Here is a 14,054-nt window from a genome sequence, read left to right on the forward strand (position 1 = left end):
TGGCTTAGCATGTAGAGCTTACTTAGAACACTGATGATGCTCTCTTTAGAGCTAAAACGTTCTGTTTTTTAATGTAGCCCTTTATTGGGGTATAAATATACCTTTTACACAGAAGATCTTTTTCTTCAATTTTTGTAATTAATGGTATATAGCCAGCTACAGGAAATTATTCCTTATGGATTTTACTACGATGTTATATCTTTCCTCTATCTACTGTTTTACGGAGTTGAGTCGTGGACTCTCACAGACGCCAAGTCACCTGCAAGAAAATTGAGGCTTTCGAAATATGGCTTTATCGTAGAATCATGATAGAATACCGACCACGTTACTAATCAGGATGTTTTGTTGATAATTCAAAAAGAAAAAGAGCTGTTAACGACAATAAAAACAGCCAAATCGAATATCTCGGTCACATCATGAAAAACAGCGAGAGTTGTTTTGGACTGCTGTAACCAATGTTACAGGGAAAAGTGGAAGAAAAACTTGGATCAGAAAGGATTTCCTCGTTGAAAAATATAGGTACGTGGTTCAACAAAACAACCGTTTATCTTTTCAGAGCAGAAGTGTGCAAAGTACAGATTGCCATGATGGTCGCTAACATCCGAAACGGATAGGCACTACTAGAAGAAAAAGAAGTGGCACTATTTGGTCACAATCTATTTTGATAGTCACCAATTAGGTATATTTTCGGGGTATTCTAACAATCTATTGTAATAATACCAAAAATAATTTTATATTAGGTACATTCCATAAAACTCTAGCAGACTAGTCCCGTCTTGGAACAGGTGCCCTGGAGAAGATATGATATTCGTGTTCAGTAGCTTCAACAACTCCAAGAGTAGTAATATTGAACAAGCTTCATTGAGATCGATCCAACTGCAAAAAATTGGTAGATTTATTGCTTCACTGCCTCGCCTATAATAAAATTATCCGTTTTTGAATAGCCGATCCATTATTACACAATAAAACACTGAAAAACGTTTGTTCTCTATACTTCCACAAAATTTATTAAAACTATGTTATTACTACAGCTGTTTCGGCAAAGTGCCTTTCTCAAGTGATATATTTTACAATGTGTTTGCCTTTTTAAGTCTTTAACTGAAGAGGTTGAGGAGTGGGGAGCTGTTTGTCTCGAGTTGGTCATTCAGAATTATATCTGTATTTTTCAATTTATTAATTTCCATTGTTTCTAAAAGTGATAGCTTAAGGCCTTTATTTTGAATATGTAGAATTTGAAACTCTTCATTGAAAGAATGATTATGATCTAGAAGGTGAAGTGCGTGTGTAGAAGTGTCTGTTTTTCTATTGTTGAAAGCCCTTTTGTGTTCTGCTATCCGTTTGTCAAAAGTTCTGCCAGTTTGACCGATGTAAGTTTTCGGACAGTCACCACAAGTTAGTTTGTATACACCACTCTGTAGTTGCTTTCTCTTTCGTCTTTTATTGTTTTTAATATGTTTGCTTAAGTTGTTGTTAGTTCTGAAAGCTGGTGTTATTCCTTTCTTTTTTATATATCTGGCTATTTTTGTTGTTATTTTGCCAGTATATGTGAGAGAGCAGAAGGTACTGGGTTCTTTCTGTGGTGGTGGATACACAAATTTCAAGGCTTTCTTATGGAGTTTTTGGTTTAAGATGTTGTTAACTGTTTGTTCGTTATAGCCATTGTTTACTGCTATTTGTCTAATGATATTTAGTTCTGTCTCGAAGTTATTTTTTGTCACAGGAATTTCTGTCAGTCTATTTATCATGTTATGGTAGGCTGCTAATTTGTGTTGTGTAGGATGGGATGATGAATTGTGTATAGTCGTGTCAGTATGGGTAGGTTTATGATATACGGAGAACTCATGTTTGTTGTGTAGTCTGGTAATCGTTACATCTAGAAAGTTTATGGAATTATTCTGTTCTGTTTCTATTGTGAACTCAATATTACTATGAAGTGAATTAATGTATGATAGAAATTGGTCAAGTTGTCTGTTGATTCATGTAAAGCAGACTAGTATGTCATCCACGTATCTCCACCAATATAAGAACTTTTTAAATACGGGGTGTTTAGAAATTGTTGTTTCGAGTTGGTTCATAAATATATCTGATAGTAATGGGCTTAGAGGATTACCCATAATAAGTCCTGCAATGTTGTTTGTGTAAATTTGATTATTGAATTCAAAATAGTCTTGATTTATGCAAATTTCAAGAAGGTGTAAAATTTCAGATGCAATGATCGGATTTGTACTATTATGTTCTAAAAGGTTTTTAACTAAAACAAAAGTTTCTGTAGGAGGAACACTAGGAAAAAGATTTTTTACCTCAAATGAAATTAGTCTGGAGTTGTTGTGCAATTGAAAATGTTGTATTTTATTAACTAGTTCTAGTGTATTTTTATGGTGAATTTAGGTGAAAATTTAGTGTATTCTGTAATAATATCTGACAGTTTTTTTGAAAGTTTATATGACGGAGCTGCATAAAAAGAAACTACAGGTCTTATTGGGTGGTCAGGTTTGTGTAGTTTAATAAAAGAGTATAATTTCGGGGGTTGTGGGTTCATAATATTAAGGTATTTCTGTTCTGTTCGATTTAGTATTGATTTTGAATTTTCAATGGCTAGTTTAATTTGTTTTCGGAATTTTTCTGTGGGGTCTTTGTTTAGTGTTATACTATTTTGGTTATTTAAAAATTCTATTGTTTTCTTATTATAGTCACTTTTATCGATAGCAATAGTAGTGTTACCTTTGTCTGCTTTTGTTACCTTCTGCTCTCTCACATATACTGGCAAAATAACAACAAAAATAGCCAGATACATAAAAAAGAAAGGAATAACACCAGCTTTCAGAACTAACAACAACTAAATCAAACATATTAAAAACAATAAAAGCCGAAAGAGAAAGCAACTACAGAGTGGTGTGTACAAACTAACTTGTGGTGACTGTCCGAAAACTTACATCGGTCAAACTGGCAGAACTTTTGACAAACGGATAGCAGAACACAAAAGGGCTTTCAACAATAGAAAAACAGACACTTCTACATACGCACTTCACCTTCTAGATCATAATCATTCTTTCAATGAAGAGTTTCAAATTCTACATATTCAAAATAAAGGCCTTAAGCTATCACTTTTAGAATCAATGGAAATTAATAAATTGAAAAATACAGATATAATTCTGAATGACCAACTCGAGGCAGACAGCTCCCCACTCCTCAACCTCTTCAGTTAAAGACTTAAAAAGGCAAACAAATTGTAAAATATATCACTTGAGAAAGGCACTTTGCCGAAACAGCTGTAGTAATAACATAGTTGTAATAAATTTTGTGTAAGTATAGAAAACAAACGTTTTTCAGTGTTTTATTGTGAGATAAAATGAACTTCCATCAAGTAACGGTCGACTCCATCAATGATCCATTATTAGTTTATGTCAATATTAATGTTTTCCGATTCGTTACAATTGCTGATCACTGAATAATAACTGGAGTAATATTGAATGTAAGTTCTTATTCTTCAATTAGCAAAATGCACAATACCGCAGTTGAGGTTAGACTAAACAACGGAGCGATCCTCAGGTAAACAAGAAAATATAATTACAGCAAACCTAATGAGCCATAAGCTTATTGTAGTTGCGCCATTTAACACAGGAATAAAGTTTCCAAACAACTAATTATAGAAGTTGGAAGCTACACAATGCTAAACCTATATAGGTGTGCGCTGGTGTCTGAGGAGGCTGTGACTTGTATTTCGGGACAGCAATTTAGGGTCCTAACTACAAGCGTCTATAGCCGGTGCCAGCTAGAATACACCTATTTGTGCTTATGCGGATATACATTATTTACAGTCGGAAAAATTAAAGAATACCCATGAACAATCACACCAATCACTTATTTTGTATTTGCTGTCTTTTTCTATAACAAACGTTTGTTGTTTCACTTGGGAAGAAACCTTGAATCCTGCAAATGTACCTCTACCATCTGGGACTCTTAATGCAGGGGCGTGCGTTAGAATAGTCTGTAGAAAAAATGCATCGTTAGAAAAACTCAAAAACGTCAGATTAAAATAAGGTAAGTTAACTACCTACATAAAGAACAGTGTATATTTCAAAATTCTGACGATTTAAGAGAAGCGTAAGGAAATGGGCGAGTCACAAAGTTTTACAAAAAAAGCGAAAATTTCGCAAAATGAACATCAGATCTAAAGACTTGAAAATATGTGTTCATCATTTTTCAAATATGACACCAAACACGACCTCAGACGGAGGTGAGGTGGAAGGTTACTTTAAAATCTTAAATAGGAACCCCATTTTTTAATGTAGATTTGTATTCCTGACGTAAAAATAAGTGTAGATCGCGAAACCTTAGGAAACTACTAGAGAAATACGGAATGCCTCTCAAGTATATCAGAATTATAACTGTTCTACGAAGGGTCCACAGTACGAATAGTTCACGAAGGGAAGTTAACAGAATAAATTGATAGTGGTACAGGAGTAAAACGAGGCTGTGTGCTCTCTCCGACCTTATTCCTGATAGTAATCAACTGGATCATGTCCAAGGCCACTTGTAATAAGACTGGAATAATATTAAATGTGCTTAACCAACTTGAGGACTTGGAAGTTTTAGATGATATATGCCTTTTTACAGAAAAAAAAAACAGGCAACGCAAAACTGAAAAAGAAACAGAGGCAGGGAAGAAGGTTGGACTTAACATAAACGTCAGAAAAATGAAAAACTTAAATAATGAAAATAAATACACTAAGATAAATAGTAATAACATTTGGGGCACGGAATTAGAAATGATAGAGAAATTCATAATATTCATATATATGTACTAGTTGGGCAGTATTTTGAACAACAAAGGAGAAACAGAGGACGACGTAAAATGGAGAATAAGAATAGCTTAAAAGGCATTCATTATGCTAAGAAAAATGTGGTCCTCACGTCAGATGACAAGTAAAACCAAGATATGATTATTCAACAGCAACGTGAAGACTGTGCTACTATACGGAGCAGAAACTTGTAAAGTGTCCAGAAAATGTATTGGACATATGCAGGTGTTTATAAATAAATGCCTAAGGAACATTCTTAACAATCACTGGCCAAACCGTATATCTAACTAGGAGTTATGAACAAGAACTTAATAGGAACCTATATCTAAGACAAAATTCAAAAGGAAATGGAATTGGATGGGTCACACTAAAACTCAATACTCTGGGTATTGTGAATGAGAGGGAGCAAAAAGGTTAAATTGAGGTAGAAGTAGACGAGGGAAGTTATTGAAGATATTAATTAAGAAGGGCTTAGCTCAGAAGACTAACTTAAATAGGCAGAGAGACACTAAATCTCAAATGGGAAGTTCGGGCTAGCTTTTTTTACACTAAATATTGGTTTTGAAATATGAAACAAAGATATTGGATGATGATATAGTATATACAAAGAAGAAAATGAGACCTTTTTTTAATACAAAACTCAATGCGACTAGATGAGACACTGGAAATAAAAGGGTACGAACAGTACGATAAGTGAAGAATTTGAAAAGCTAATTTTACTTTACCTTAAGCGAAGAAACCTACCTTCTGGGCCTAGAATTTGAACAACTCGAGATTTCTGTAACAAACAACAAGAAATAAAATAAATAAATGACACTGGAGACAATTTCCTGAAACAACACAAAATGCAATAGTTACCTTTTAATGCTATGTTATGTACTGTAGTAAGAACTGAAATAAAAGGCAAAAATACTATTGACAAATATACTTATAATAAATATACTAAAGAACATCAAAATAGTTTTTACTTATATATGTAATAGCAGACAGTTTTATAAACAATAGTGGTGTAGAGCTAGATAAGGCCAAAAACCACTAACAAATAGCAAAAATCACCACTATTGTGCCAAGTAAAGAAATATTAGTGAGATTCAATAATCAAGTCCGGGACAATAGCCAAAAGTCTAACCTAAATGTTAGTACCTAAATAATAATCCTGGTGTAACATAGTACGTTAACCCTTAGCATTGAATAAAATATTATAAGTATAGTTTATAGTAATGTAAATATGTTTCGGCATTGACCGGTATTGACCTTATGATTTATTGTATATAAACGAACCAAAGAATTGACGAGACATTCAGATCAATCGATTAGTCACGATGAAGCAATAATACCTTAGTTATTGTTTACATATATACTGTTGTTTAATTGTTTAAACGAACGCTGTGAAGTTCAAATATATTTATAAAGTGAAAATGGTATATTATTATACATCCTGCACTTAGGGCACAATAGCTCAGCCACCAGACCTAGTACCACGTCATGGCGATCATCTGCCTAATTGGAAAAGCATGCTAAGCTCCAGCCTTTTGGACCCGAAGGAAAGTACGCAGAAAATAGTTGTTATAAACTAGAAATGGGAAGTAAAACCAATCCAATAGAGAAACGAACCAAAGTCGACACAGGGGAGAAACTTTAAGAGGACAATCCAAAGAAGCAATCCAGGTGTAAAGAGACAAGGTAAGAATTTATCCTATTTTTATACTTCCTTTATCGAACTTTTATTATTATTTTCAAATTTTTATTATCATGATGGACCGAGTTTAAGGTATTGACATTATTTTATAGGGATTCTAAAATATAATATTCTTTAATATTCATTGACATGACATTTTACTAATGATTTAACTTAATATAAGATAACATTTTTTTTAATATAATGAGCAGTGATTAGATTTACTTTAAATGTCGGCTAATTGGGAAACTTTTGAAAATAAATTAGATAGCCTGTTAAAAGAAAGTGATAAACAGAGTAAAAGAGCATTGAAAAAAGCAATACCCAAAAATATAGAAGTACGATTGGACATAATCAGCAACCTAATCACTACATATAACGAGTTCATTGCACTGGTAAGCAAAAACGAAGGAATTCTTAACGACGCTCAGCGTACTATTTGTAGCAATTATTTCTGCAAAATCAGGGATAAGGTTATCAGAACTTTCCAAGCTCTAGACTCAAGGATAATAGTTCCCGAGACGATTACACAAAATATAAGAAAAGATATAGTGGAAGCACAGGACCACAGCGAAACTGAGGAAAACATGGCCTTAAATATGAACGACTTTCTAACTACAGCGAGTAGGGTGTTGCCCAGAGAATTCGATGGAGAAATCGGGAAGTTGCAAGCATTCGTGGATGCATTAGAATTCGTAAAATCGATACAAGAAGGGCACGAAAATACAGCAATAACACTGGTAAAATCAAGGCTTATTGGAAAAGCGAGAAGTCTAATCACGACAGAGGATTCCATCGAAAAAATTATAGACACATTAAAGAAAAATATAAAAGGAGATAGTCCTAAATTGGTAATAGCCAAGCTGAATAGGAAGAAACAAGCCCATAGGGACGCGACAACATACGCTACAGAAATAGAAGAATTGGTAGAACAACTGAAAACAGCGTACATAGCGGAAGGAATGCCCGGAGACCTGGTTAGAAAATACGCGGCAGAAGCAACAGTCAATACATTGACGCGAAATGCAAGTTCGGAAAGGGTAAGGATAATAATGGAAGCAGGGAAGTTTGACACACCACAGGAGGCGTTGACAAAATTTTTGTCAATAGACACGTCAGATGAGCAGCAGAATAGAGTGCTGAACTATAAGACCAACTTTAGAGGAAACAGTAGTAGAGGTCAGGACAGAAATTGGAATAGAAACAATTATGAGAGACAGCAAGGAGAATGGCGAAATAACAACGGTACTAGATATAGAGGAGACCCAAGATATAGGAGAAATCAGGAATATTATAATAGGGGAAACAGTAGATCAAATTTTAACAGAGCAAATAATGCCAATATTAGAACTTGCGAAAGCGAGAGTACAAGCGAAAATTCGCCTGAGGAAACGCAGTTGGGGTTTTGAATGGAAATAGGGTTAGGGTCAATCCCAACCGTCTCACAAAAGAAAGTAGCCATTATATTTACAACTTTGACTTAACACTCTCTAACTTTGTAGAAATTTACACAAAAATATCGAATAAAATACACACATTTATACTGGATACAGGAGCAGATATTTCCTTATTAAAAATTGAGGATGATTTCCCACGCCAAGCAATACAAAGAAACTCAATAGTCAAAATAAAGGGAGTTACGCAAGGAGAATTACAAACGTTAGGGAGAGTAGACACTTTACTAAACATAAATGGAAACACTTTTCTTCATAGCTTCCAGGTAGTTAGGAAAGACTTTCCGATACCCACAGATGGAATAATCGGGAGAGACTTCATAACCAAATATCAATGTATGTTAGACTATTCCAACCTGAAACTACACGTAAAAACTGACGATGATTATTACATTAGTCTTAATATTCTTGATAACACAAATCAGAACAACATAGCAATTCCACCGAGATGCGAAATTTATAGATTAATCAATGGATTTAAAGGTATAAATGAGAATATAGTCGTAGAACAACAGGAAATTATACAAGGAGTTTTCATAGCAAGATCGATCATTTCAAGGAGAAACCCATATATCCAAATTTTGAATACAAACTATGAGAGTGCGATTATCAATACAAATGACATCAAAACATTGGAGCTGAACCTATTCAACATATATAAGGTGGAGAATGTTATGGAAAACAGGAAGAAAATATTGCAGGAATCACTGAATCTAGAAGTTCCTGAGTATGCGAAAGAGAAACTAGTAGCCTTGTGTGAAGATTTTGCAGACATCTTTGCATTAAAAGACGACATATTAACACATAATAATTTTTACGAACAGAAGCTACGGGTGAAGGATACTACCCCAGTATATATTAAAAATTATCGTACCCCACATTTTCAAACATCGGAAGTCAACGCGCAGGTAAACAAAATGCTAAAGCAAGGTATCGTAGAACCTTCAACGTCGGAATACAACAGTCCAGTAGTTTTAGTACCTAAAAAATCAATAGACGGAAGCAAGGCGTGGAGATTGTGCATTGATTTTAGACAACTTAATAAGAAGTTAGTCACAGATAAATTCCCGTTACCGCGCATAGATGCAATTCTAGATCAATTAGGAAGATCTAGGTGGTTTTCAGTCCTGGACCTAATGTCAGGTTTCCACCAAATCCCACTAGAAAAAGCCTCAAGAAAATACACCTCCTTCAGTACAGAGAAAGGATCATTTCAGTACACAAGATTACCGTTTGGGTTAAACATAAGCCCAAATAGCTTTTCAAGAATGATGTCGATAGCATTCTCAGGATTGACACCCGAAAAAGCATTCCTATATATGGACGATATAGTTGTAATAGGCATATCAGAAAATCATCACTTAACTAACTTAAGAAAGGTATTCGAAACATGCCGGAAATTCAACCTAAAGCTAAATCCTGAAAAATGCCAATTCTTCCGAAAAGAGGTTACTTACTTAGGGCGTGATTTATCTCAAGACGGCGTACGACCAGATAAAGCAAAATATTCGGTAATTGAGAATTATCCTACCGCTACAAACGCTGATGAAGCAAAAAGATTTGTAGCTTTTTGTAATTATTACAGACGATTTATTAGGAAATTTGCAGAAATTTGTATACCGCTAAATAGATTGGCAAAGAAAAAAGTGAAATTTGAATGGTCGACAGAGTGCGAAAATTCTTTTCAGAAGCTAAAACTGGCATTAACAAACCCTCCTATACTTCAATATCCGGACTTCAACAAACAATTTATTTTGACAACGGATGCATCTAATACAGCATGTTCAGCAATTCTGAGTCAAAACTATGATGGTATAGATCTACCCATAGCATATGCATCACGTGCCTTCAAGAAAAGTGAAATCAATAAGCCTATAATTATGAAAGAACTGCTAGCTATACATTGGGGCATAAATCATTTTAAATGCTATCTATATGGGGCACCGAAATTTATTATTAAAACAGATCACAAACCATTGACCCATCTCTTCTCCATGACAGAACCTACATCTAAACTCACAAGAATTAGGCTAGATTTGGAGGAATACAACTTTGACATACACTACATCACAGGAAATAATAACTACGCGGATAGTATTTCAAGAATATCCGTGGATCAGCTGAAAGACTTATATATTGATAATACTCATATCTTGGCAATAACAAGGGCCCAAGCAAAAAGAAATGCAGGGTCTAAGGTAGAGTGCGGAAAGCCCGTCCCGAATCAAGCAAAGATTAACACTCACAGTCAGGGAAAAGCTGTAAGGAAGGTACTAAATAATTTAGAAGCACATAAGCTACCAATTCTGTCTTTTGTAGATAACCGTATTTCTCTCGAGATGAACATACGGATCAGAAACAGGATACGGGTTTGCGAAAGACTGCCTACCAATTTTACCAACTTTGATTTAGGTCAAGCGTTGGGAAAGCTTAATAAGCTTGCGGAGGCTAGAGGAATCAAAAGAATAAAAATATATACGAATGACGTTATTTTCACAAACTGCACAATCACAGAATTTATAGAGAAAGGAAATAAAGTATTAAAAAATATAGAAATATGCATTTGCGAAGTACCTAGAACAATAACGGAGAAAAAAGAAAAAAAGCAATTAATAGAGACCTATCATAACCACCCGATGTTTGGAGGCCATGTAGGGAATAATAGACTAATAAAGAAACTAAAAGCCAATTTTAAATGGAAAAATATGGAAAACGAAGTAAGACTGTATATCAAGAATTGCCACAAATGTCAAGTAAACAAACCAAAGAAAGGCCATACAGAGGAATTCGTAGTAACGGACACTTCCGAGAAACCATGGGATATAGTGTATATTGACACGGTAGGCCCATTCCCACGGAGCAGAGAAGGAAATCGGTATTGCATAACAATGCTCTGCGAACTGACGAAATACGCAGTAAGTATCCCGGTGCAGGACAAGGAGGCGCATACAATAGCTAGGGGTATATTCGAAAACTTCATACCCACCTACGGGCTAATGAAACAAATAAGGACGGATCAAGGGACGGAATACAAAAACGAAATAATGTCGAGTTTGACGAAAATGCTCAACATCCAACATAACTTCTCGGTAGCTTACCACCCTCAATCGATAGGAAGCTGCGAAAAATTACATCGCACACTTAACGAGTACGTCAGGTGTTTCATCAACGAAGGTAAGGATGACTGGGATGAGTGGTGTAGAATGTTCACATACTGTTACAACACCACCCCCAATTCATACCATGGGTACACACCTTTTGAATTAGTATATGGGAGGCCAGCAAATATACCTGAGAACCTCACCTCTAACATCCAACCATGCTACAATATAGACGCATATTATAATGAGCTTAAGTATAAACTTCAGTTGGCGCATACCAGAGCCCGCAAAATTTTAATACAACAAAAAATAAACAGGCAGGGGCAAAGCCAAATCGTAGCATCACCTCAGGAATTCAAAGTAGGTGACTTAGTCTTAATTAAAAACGAAGAGAACACCAAATTCGATTCATTGTACAACGGTCCATATAGGATATCAGAGATAGGTAAAGTAAATTGCAAAATTGAGTTAAAACCGGGAAAAATAAAGGAAGTTCATAAGAATAGGCTATATTCATACAAGAAGTGAATTAGTGTGAAAGAAAGACTAAAATATATTTAATTTGTAAATAAGATTTAATCTGGTTATAAAATAGGTACCAATTTATTAGAATAAGGAATAATATAAATATTTTATTGCTATATTTTGGATAAAAATAGGTTTTCTGTTAAGTTAGGGTGATAATATAGTTGAGGACTTATATCTGACGATATAAGCCCTCCTCTCTAAAAGGGGATGATGTAACATAGTACGTTAACCCTTAGCATTGAATAAAATATTATAAGTATAGTTTATAGTAATGTAAATATGTTTCGGCATTGACCGGTATTGACCTTATGATTTATTGTATATAAACGAACCAAAGAATTGACGAGACATTCAGATCAATCGATTAGTCACGATGAAGCAATAATACCTTAGTTATTGTTTACATATATACTGTTGTTTAATTGTTTAAACGAACGCTGTGAAGTTCAAATATATTTATAAAGTGAAAATGGTATATTATTATACATCCCGCACTTAGGGCACAATAGCTCAGCCACCAGACCTAGTACCACGTCACTGGGACTGACAAGTGTCCAATTAGCTTACGTTCCAGATCTATGTGCTCGTAGTATACTTACAACATAGATACTAAAGGTATACAGAAAACACTAGATATGAGTCGGACAGAAACTCTTTTAATTAAATTTTGTTTGTAAAAACCCTTTTAACTTTGAAATTACTCTTATTTACAACCCTTTTTATACCCTTATTTCTCTTCTCTATTAAATTTTAACAACTTGATTTATTCTCAACTATTATTATCCATTATGTATTTAATATTTATTTGAAATCCTATTTTATTAAAAAAAAAACAAAACTAGCACCCCCCTATTAATTACAAAAGAAACTAGTCAAAATGTACCTGATTATGTGCACACAAAAAGTTTACAGGCTACTATATTATACTTGTAAATGAGAAGCAACTTGACTTTACTTTAACAAAAAAATAAATAAACTAAAAGCTTATCTTATCTTCCAAACTGTTATTCCCAAGAAGACAGGTCTATTTAAAGTGAAATCCTCTTAGCACTACAACATCTAAAGTGTCTGGAAGGCTGTTTGAAACGAAGCCAAATTACTGGGTGTCCTGTTGATACGTTAGGTAAATATAGGTAAGGCCTTCAACAATTTTCCTTAGGATGCTCCAACATTTCAAGGATTTGAACTATGGGATGCGGCGAAGTCTATAAAGTAACATAATGAATATTTAAAAGTTTCCACGAGTAATTGCAACAGTTTAGATTTCCCGTACCAGACCAACCAAAACATTACTGATTCCTCCCAAACAAAACATTAGGTTATGTCTAAATCTGTGACGAACTGAGTGGTTGTCAGTCCAAGCATTTAAAGAAGCATGCGCGTTCACATTCACCTGCGCGATAAAACTTTGAATCCGTTGGTATCTTTTTATTCGATTATCAAAACAACTGATAAGTAAATGGACAAGAAATGATTTTAGAATGGAAGCTTTACATAAAAACTACATGAAATTCTCCTGTTCCTCTCACACTAGATCCTAAAGTTACGATATAAATTATGAATTTAGGCTTGTTTTCAATAAGAAATAATAATCTAATCTTACCTAGAATCTGTGTGCAGCTTAGAGTTGATAATAATTGGTCGCCATTACGGTGTGTTTTAATACTTAAATTGGTATATCTTTGGTTACTGTTGATTTGAACGTTGGATTTTTGGATAACTAGTATTTATGGTGCTTTTATTCCATTTAAATAGCGTATATTTGATGGATTCTAGATCTTCGCCGCTTAAAAAAGAGAAATTTTGCTGCACACTATACGCACTTCATGAGTTTCTGACCAGAACTGCCGGTATTTCGCTCGATATCGGAAATCGAACGCGGAACGCAAGCCCTCCTATGGTAAAAATACTTTCTAATTTTATCGCTGGCGACACGAAAAGAAATTTCTGGAGGGATAGTACTTGTTAATTTTATTTATTAATTTTAATTGAATTAATCGAAAATCAGTGAAATTAATTTTAAATGGTCCGTAGCATAACTGCTACAACACTCTAAGGAGACCTGACACAGACATAGCGAGACGAACCCTAGAATATACACTACATGGAAAGAGAAGACCATGTATTTGCGTAGAAAAGGGAAAAGGAAGTGTCGAGAAAGAAATCAATACTATTGAGAAAACCTGGGCAGAAATAAAGATCACTGCAAAGGATAGGGCAGAATGGAAGCAGACAGTTGACACTTCATGCTCCGCATGTTGTGAAAAGGGTTAAGTTAGTAAGTAAGTAAAAAATTAGTAATTTTATTCAAGACATTTTTTCTAATTATGGATGGATGTCGCTATAATCAGAAAAAACGATTTTTGGAAATGGAAAAATAAATTTAAAAATGGAAAATCCCTACTAAAATTTAAAACTTAACTTATCTTTTTTGGGATTTAAGACCTAATCTTCACATCTCAATAGGTCAAGTAGAATTTCTTAGGTATAA

General features: G+C 34.4%; 1 protein-coding gene and 1 long non-coding RNA gene across 5 annotated transcripts in view; one reads left to right on the top strand and one right to left on the bottom strand.

Annotated features, from left to right (window-relative positions):
- LOC126886780 (uncharacterized) overlaps positions 1-14,054 on the top strand; it is a 172,012-nt gene that overhangs the window by 13,403 nt on the left and 144,555 nt on the right. The window lies entirely within an intron of this gene.
- On the bottom strand, positions 12,392-13,607 carry LOC126886781 (uncharacterized). Its single transcript, XR_007698767.1, has 2 exons — positions 13,167-13,607; positions 12,392-12,768 (listed from the first exon to the last, which is right to left on the bottom strand). It is a non-coding gene; the product is annotated as an uncharacterized LOC126886781 (long non-coding RNA).

Source organism: Diabrotica virgifera, chromosome 6, assembly GCF_917563875.1.
Source record: "Diabrotica virgifera virgifera chromosome 6, PGI_DIABVI_V3a".
In the NCBI taxonomy this organism is placed as follows: domain Eukaryota; kingdom Metazoa; phylum Arthropoda; class Insecta; order Coleoptera; family Chrysomelidae; genus Diabrotica; species Diabrotica virgifera.